Source organism: Myodes glareolus, chromosome 3, assembly GCF_982192425.1.
Source record: "Myodes glareolus chromosome 3, mMyoGla1.1, whole genome shotgun sequence".
NCBI lineage: Eukaryota > Metazoa > Chordata > Mammalia > Rodentia > Cricetidae > Myodes > Myodes glareolus.
The window spans coordinates 96,698,858-96,707,710 of NC_142028.1; positions in this window are offsets into that span (position 1 = coordinate 96,698,858).

The window sequence follows — 8,853 nt, forward strand, 5'->3', positions numbered from 1 at the left end:
GAATGAGTAAAAGCTGGACATTAAAACGGGATGTTTTAGTGTGAGGCGAAACCAGGGACTAAAGTGCATATGATTCAGAGTGCCTGTCAGTCAAAGCTCATCTGTTTTCAGCTCAAATGCATGAAGTTGAATTTATTTATCGCCAGATAAGAAAATGAACTCTTAAGTAGCTGTGACTCACTGGTTCTCTGGAACTTGACAATCTGCAAAGGACTGCAGGCAGAGAGCAAACGGTGTCACCACAGATGTGGTCAAAGCCCTGCCAGAGTAGTGGAAGGGGCAGTGAGGGGACTCAGTCAGCCTAGTCACTACAAATGACCTTTCACCTGAGACGTGAGGGATTAGTCACATCAGGGTGGGGACCTGTCTGTGGCAAAGGTAAGTGTTAGAAGTAGCCAGGAGACCTGGATAGTCAGGACTTAGAGTTCCCTCCAGGGAAGAATACACACACCGGGTAGGGATTCCAAGAATTCAACCTAATACTCCATGACCAAATTTAGTGTCCAAACCCTCAAGTCTTCAACAGCCTCAGAAGTTATATGGAAGTTAACCAGGAACACACTTTTCCTGAAAGCCACACTTCCTCCTATTAATGTATAAGCTTGGGTCCCTGGCTCTGAGAAACCAATGCTGCTTCTGTAGCTCTTATCAGACACACAATGTTCACATGTCCTCATATAAACCTTATAGATTCTATACCGTACAAGGAAACCAAGGCAGTATGATTATAAAAAAAAAAAGTTCCAGGACGCTAAGGGACAGGAACGGGATTTGTCTTGAAGACAAAGCTGTCGGTCACTTCACCTAGCTACCTCTGCTAAAGTGGTGGTTGTGTTTTTCCTGTCGACCTGACACATGCCAGATGGCAATAACTTCAGCGAGATGTTCGCTTCAGTTTCCAGTCCACCATGGCACCTGGCTCAGCTCTGCCCATCACGGTTGCAACATTCACATCTCAGCAGAGAACCTCAGCTTCTAGGGCCCTGACCACAGTGTGACAGTTAGTTTTAAATGTCCACAAAACTAACCTGAGACTGCGTATTCTTTTCCAGGCCACCCAGACCCAAATAATCACACAGAAACTATATTAGTTACAACACTGTTTGGCCCATAGCTTAGGTGTATTCCTAGCTAGCTCTTGCATCTTAAATTAACATACTTTTTTTTTAAAATCTATGTATCACCATGAGGCTGTGGCCTACTGGTAAGGTTCCAGCGTCTGTCTCCTTCTACAGCTATGCGATATCTCCCTGACTCCACCTCCTCTCTTTCTATTTCCTGTCTAGTTTTACTCTGCTATGCCATTGGCCAAAGCAGTTTTATTCATTAACCAATAAAAGCAATACTTATACAGAAGGGCATCTCACAGCACAAAAAAACCTCTTATCACTAGGGAAGAGAATGTTAGCTGAGGAAGTGTCGAAATCAGGTTGGCCCGTGGGCATTGACTGTTAATTGGTGTAGGAAGGCACACCCCATTGTGGGCGGCACCATTTTCCTATGCACAAAGTCTTGAAGTATATAAGAAAGGAAAAAGCTGGGAGAGAGAAAGTAAGCATGGTGGTGTTCATTGCTCTCTGTCTTGGCTGTGGATGTAATGTCACTAGCTGCTTGAGTTCCTACCTTACCTCTGCCTCCCTCAATGATGGATAAAGACTAATAAACCTTTCCTCCCTGCAGTTACCTTTTTAATCAGAGTATTTTTTTTTATCACAGCAGCTGAAAGAAAAATAGGAGGCCCCTGGATACTTTTGCTGGTAGGCCTCCTGCCCCTAAGGCCCACAAACATCCTTAAACAGCACTGGGACTGTGCTGGCAATGGGACTGTGGAAGACATGTCATATTCAAACTGTAACAAGGACTCAAAGCATTAGAAATGGTGTAAGATTTCAAGCAACTCCATATTCCTGAGTAACACCAGAGACATAGTAGACTTGCCAGGAGAATCAGCCCCTTTCCTTGGCACAGATGGAGAATAAGAAAGTAGAGAGGTTACATTTTTCTCTTCTGTCTTTCTCTGGGCTTATGCCCTGTTGTCTGAGATTCCATTTCAGACGAAAACATCAACAATAAAACATTGTTTGCTAAGGTATTGAATTTCAGGCAGATCTGTAGAAACTTAAAAGGAGTCAGGTTCTCTAACATATCAAACATTGTAGTTAGTTAGCACCCCACGGAGCAGCTTGGCTGCATTCTGTCTAGAGGAAAGGCCATATTTTGGCATGAGAAGGGCTTGCCATTTCAATTTGTTCTGGGGTCTTGAGGTCTGGATACAAGACCTGCTTTTGACCTGACAGGTTGGGGTATCCAAATGTGATTGTTTCTCCTGCCCAAAGACTCTTAGAAGCAGCTGGCTGCCAAGAGCCAGGACAAAGGAGAAGCACCTTTTGAAGATGTCCTGAGTCTTAATGGGCGTTTGGTGCTCACTGTGGGTTCACAGTAACAGATTCAAAACTTAATGTGTTTCCTTACACCACAAGTCCGCCAGAGCCCCTGTTTGCTCAGGTGTGCTGTGGTATGCCCCGTTCCCTGAAGTCGAAACAAAAACAATTTTGAGATGAGAGAACGGGATAAGTAGTACAGAGTGTCTTTAAAGCAAAATGGATTTGCTATATGCTCTCTTCTCCATTTGGCTAGTCCAAGGATTAAAAGTACAAATCAAATGAAGCAGCAGGAGTAATCTGATATATCAAGTCAATACATTCCAGCTTTCCTCCACAGGAAGAATCAATGCCTGTAGATGGGGTCAGAGTCCAGACTTCACGGTGTCTGTTCCTCCAACCCACTAATCCCCAATTAAAGATTAGAAGGCCTCACCAAAAAAATGCTTATGACCTACGCTGGGTCATAAGTATAGGTGTTGTCAGCCTTAGAGGACCAAGTATATACACACTATTTTTGAAGAGACTGGTGAAGAGTATGCATCAGAAATACCCCTTTCCTCAAGCCAGGGGCCAGGAAGCCAGACCAGACTCTATTTATAGGACAGTTACTATTTCAGGAATGAAGAGTGAGACTCAGCAGGTAGAGAGGCCTTGAGAAATAGGAATTCAGAGAGTCCAGGAAGAGGACTGGATGCATCACATTCATCTTCAATAAGATAAAGGAAACTTGCCTTGTTAGGATGATGGCTAGATGTACTCTCGTGGTATGCTGGGGAAGATTTCAAGTTCTAGAGTTGGAAGCACTGAATTTGAGTTTTATGTATGATGCTCTGGGCAGGTCTCTTCGCTTTGCTGAATAATAAGTTAGCTATCCACTGCACAGATGAAGCAGTTGTAATGGAGCAAAGAGGTTGATGCATGGAAGACACTCCAACACCCAGCATTCTGCAACTTTTCTAAATGTTGCTAAAATCCACTATTGTGAGAATCAGGATCAAGTGAGCAAAATAGTTTTCTCATTTGTGATATATATATATATATATATGTATATATATATATATATGTATGTATCTATATCATCTATGAGCACACACACACATCTCAGGTATTTCTTTAAAGTAAGGGCTGTGCCACCAAGTTCATTCCACATCTTCTAGGTCTGTCACTGTTCCAATCATTGATAGCAACTATTGAATATGTGAGCTTTACTTGTGATCAGACTACTCCAAACCAAAATACTAAATGATTCAGGTACAGTATGATGGCTGTATCTCACCTTTCCCCTGCTGTATTCAACAAGTAAAAAAACAAATATCACAAATCCATTGGTGAAGATGAATTTTAGGGGTGTCTTGTTGTTGTTTCAGTCACAGATTAAACAGGAGCCAGATACTAAGCAGCCACTTTCAGCAGTTAAGACTCAAGATAAATTCCAAGAGAAGGAATTCTATGATTTTTTTTCATGTCATAGTTTAAGGCGTAGGCCTTTCACATTTTTCTCTATTATACCAAAGAAAGAGAAGAGAGGAAGAGTTGGAAGGACCAACATGGGAGCAAACAGAGCTACAAAAACAAGCTATGCCTAGTGGTGTTCGGCACCTTCTAAGGAAGACATAGACCATAGAGCATGGCTATGAGGAACTAGAAAGATGTTGTCATTCCTTTGCCCTTTGATTGGCATATTATGTAATTACCTACAAATTTACTCTCAGCATCTTTAAAATGGCCTATTAGTCAAGATGTAAGTATGCTGAGTTAACAGACTGAGATTTCAGAACGTAAAAAAAAAGACTAATTTTTCTTATTCATTCAAACTGTCAAAGGAAGTCTCTGTACTTCCACTGTCTCAGGCATCCAATTCTTTCTATATTCGCGGTAGTAGGTATGCCATCCTTTGTCTTGTGTGACATCCCACCTCATCGTTTGACCTCCACTGTTACTATGGCAGAGGAGAGAGGGCAGGAGAAAGCCCCTGGCCTCAACTCAAAAGTGTGACTTCTGTCTGGAGTTCATTGCTCAGGTCCAATCCACCTGCCAGAGAGACTGGGAGGGATAGAAAGACGCACAGATATTCAGTGAACACCAACTACGGTCCAAAGGAATAAGAATCAAGTCGATCAGGATCAGATCAGCCTGCATAAATATGTGAGAGCCAAGCAATAATAGCCGTAAGGAGTTAGAGATTTATTTCTGCTTTAAAAAAGGAGTCTGGAGAAATAGAATACTGGCGCGGGGGACAGGGTTTAACTGCTATTTGCATCTTAGGAATTGGAATCCCAGCGAAAAGTTAGGGGGAATTGCAGTTATTTCTTAAGATTAGGTTCATTTGATATGGTGAATTTACGCTGCGTTTATGAAAAGCTTCCAAACTAAATTTTTTTTTGATCCCTCCCAAACTCTCGGGAACAGAGAAAGGATGAGGAGATCCAGGGGTTGCAGAAAGTAACCTAAGAGGAAAATGGGGTCTGAACACCAGATGCTGGGCGGTGTCCTCCTAGGATTCTCCGCAGTCCCACTTCAAGGCAAATGTTCTGGGAGGGGGTGAGGGCAGGGGAGTTCAGAGCTATTAAGTACTTTCCCAAGATCCCACATCAAAGAAAGGCAAGAAGAGGTCCAAATCCAGGTTGAGAAGCTTATTCCTGAGTCTTTGGGGTGTGCTCAAAGCACAATTTCTTGTTAGAGGAAAGATGAGGGAGGGGAAGGTGCGAAAGAACGAAGCATCTAGCTTTGGGATCGAGATTGGAACAAACGTTCCATTGCCCTGAGCTCCCGTGTTCTTACCCAAGGCATGAGAGGCTAGGTTTAAGTTGCTCTGAGGGTAGTTCTGTTCTTTAACAGTTTGGGCTTCCACATCTACTTTTATCAAAGGCATCCAACAAAAGAATCAAATAACAGGAAGGGTGAGCCACTGGCAGGATCCTTCCTGGGGTTAGGAGTCCAGGAAAGGCCGTAGACAAGGTAAACAAACCGAGATGGGTGTTCATTGCGCCCTTCTCTGTAGAACCCGACTTTGCCGTTCAAGGACTCTGATCCTGACCTTAACAACATTAGTCTCCCACCTCCCCTAACCTGTGAGGTACCTGCTGCCTGCCGTGCTGGTTGCTGTCTAGCCTTGCAGATCACTCACTTCACACAGTATTAGAAGGTGCTCCTCCAACGTGGATAGAAACGCACTCATACTGGGATACGTGATTGACAGGAAGAGAATGGGCCCATTCTTCAGCTCTGTTTTTTAGCAAAATGTTCTGATACAGTTCGTGACTTACACACCTCTCTGACCTTGATTAAACCTACCTAGATATATGTCTCACCTGGTTAGAGTATACTGTAATTGTCTAATATATCTTTATTTGTGCTCTGATCCTTCATCCCTGTATAACTAACCACAGTGTATCTCATGCTAGGTACTCCATTAAGACTTGGTGAGTAGAGAAATAAATGCACAAATGAACAAGGAATTGTATTTTGATTAATATCTTTATCTCATGGGTTCTGATTGTTACTTTGAGTATATCTCCCGTGTCTATATTCCTTTCACAAAGATTAGAAGAGGGGAAAGTCTGAATATTTCCCAGTTACCTATCATTAATTGTGAGAAGATGCAGTTTTGCTCCCCTTTGCCCTATGAGATCCTTATGATCTCTAGGATTCTCTGATGCAAATCAGAGAACTTTTAATATAAGAAGTGTGTCCCAAATCCTCCAGAAGTTCAAATTTCATCTAACTACACAGTAGAGGACTTGGCAAGCATCCTCAAGACTCTGGATTCCGTCCTCAGAATGATATCAAATCAAGCAAGCGAACAAGGACCTATCTTGGAGGTATGATTACCCACCAAACTCTAAGGGCCTACAGGGTATCACCTAACTGTAGGCCCTTATTATGTGTAAACTTCACAACATTCCACGGCTCTTGTTCTTACCAGATTGAAAATATCTCTGGTGCACAGAAAATCCGCCCATGTTTTCACATTTCTGAGTTGAGAGGAAGTTCATGTCGTTTCGCTGGTGTAGGAGTTCCTTCTGTTTGTGTGTTGCTTTCATTGGTTAATGAATAAAGAAACTGCTTTGGCCTAGTTGCCAGGGCAGAACTTACGTAGCTGGGGAAGACAGAACTGAATTCTGGGAGGAAGAGAGGTAGAGTAGGAGAGAGACTCCATGGATCCACCAGAGAGAGACGCTTGGAATTCTACCCAGTAAGCCACTGCCACGAGGCAATACACAGATTAATAGAAATGGGTTAAATTAAGATGTAAGAATTAAGCAATAAGAAACTAGAGCTAATGGGCCAAGCAGTGATTTAATTAATACAATTTATGTGTGGTTGTTTTGGGTAGAAGCTAGTCGGGCGGCTGGGACCAATAAGCAGGCCCCTCTTTGCAACCTTTAGCAGGTAGATATTACCTCAATGCTTTCTACACAGGAGTGCCCATTCAAATTTGAACATATGGAGTGGAGCTGTCATTAGAGATACCCTCTGAAACTATTTGATCAAAACCCCCATTTTAGAACTAGCTAAAGGAATCGAAGCACCTGGCCAAGCATGTTATAGAGCTAAAAGATCCAAATTTGGATCATGGGATTTGAGCACCTTACTTACTGTGCTTCTATGAAGTGCCAGACAGCCTCCTGCTGCGTCACCGCTTATCCGGAGTAACGGTTTAAGGAAAATGAAAGATCCATGTTTACAGGTGATGAAACTGGGATCAGAAAGTTGGAATTAGTTGTTCCAAGGCCTCCTGAACACAAATGGTCTCACAGCTTCCAAAGCTAAGAACTCAAGTCGCTGGTCTGCCCAGGGCTGCAGATGGGGCATCTTCCACCACTTCAGAGAGAAACGCCTCTGGCCAGGGACCACATCACAAAGCCTGACTGTTTTCATCTTCCCCACTCCCAGATTGCCAAGCAGTAGTCCATGAGAGTGAGAGAGGGCAGCCGTGGATGAAGAGTGGGAAGGGGTACGGGGTTTATTTACATATTTAGTGAGCATCTGTGCTGCCATTACACCAAGAACTTTATGTGTTTAACTATATTCACCCCCTACCATAACCAATTGAGTGGATATTGCTGCCCATGAATTAGAGACATAGAAGTAGAATCAGAACTTCAGCCAAATTCATAGATCTGTTTGATTCCAAGTTTCAAATTCCAAGCACAATGACAACTTGCTCTATAATGAATTCATCTCTCTTTCACCTAGAGCAAGTCTGTAAGTGGAAGCAGCCATTGAACACGCATTAGTAAGTTGATGTGATTTTTACAAGTGCAACATTTTGGTGCTAAAGAATATCTTATTTTTGAGATAGCCTATGGAATAGAGGTACTTGCTGCGCATGCCTGGCAACCTGGGGTCTATCCTCAGAAACCCCCTGCCACACACACACACACACACACACACACACACACACACACACACACACACACACACACAAATAACTTAGTCAATAATTAAGGCCAACTCAAGAGAAGGGAAAGCATGCTTTGTATCAGAAAGCTGGCCAACTACCTGAGATCAGTGAGGTCAAAGACCTAGAAGAGAACCTTCTCTCACCACTTACTACACCCGAATAATGTCTAACTGCATCCTAAGTACTTACTTATACCCAAGGCATAGCTCTCACCCCCCATCGGAGAAGCTTCTTTTACAACAGACAGAGATCATTGCAGAAAGCCACCATGGTCCAAATGGAGAGAATAACTGATCATGGGGTGCCCAGCCCCAAGGAATACATCTGCAGCACAATTCCTACACCTACATCACAGAAGAGGAAGTGAGAAAAGTGTAAGAGCCAGAGAACCTGGAAGTCTGCCTTGAAATTGTGTCCTAGAAGTGACAGGGAAGCTGTACCCATAATACCGCCCGCAACTGTATGGCTGCTGGAACCAGCAAGCATCCTACACAGAAGGGAGAAACCTCATGGGGCCTCATCCCTATTCAAGCAACAGTGGGCAACTAAGAATTGCAGAAAGGTGGTGCATTTGTCATTTTTCTATTGCTCTGATGAAATGCTACAATCACATCAAATTAGGAGGAAAAGTATTTAATTGGGCATAAGGTTTCTGAGGGGTAGCGTTGGGGATGGTGAAACAAAGACAGGGCACACGGACCACCCAGAGCTCACATCTTGATCCACAAATGGAAGGCAGAGAGAGCCCCTTGGAAACGGCACTAGTCTGTTTAAACGTCAAAGCCTGATCCCCAATGACACACCCGCTCCCACAAGGTCGTTTCTCCTCATCTCTCTACCACTGGAGCATACCAGACTGTGCAGCCTGGGGAGCCTTGTTCATTCAGACCACCACAGGCGGGGAATTGGACACCCTCAGGGATCAGCCCCCTAATGATCCAATTCCAAGTGATCACTCAGAAATTATACACATACAAGCAACTTTAAACAAATTTAGCAGGTTGTGTTTATATGCTTATTCATTCAAATACACACATAACAGTAACAATTAGAGAAAAGGGC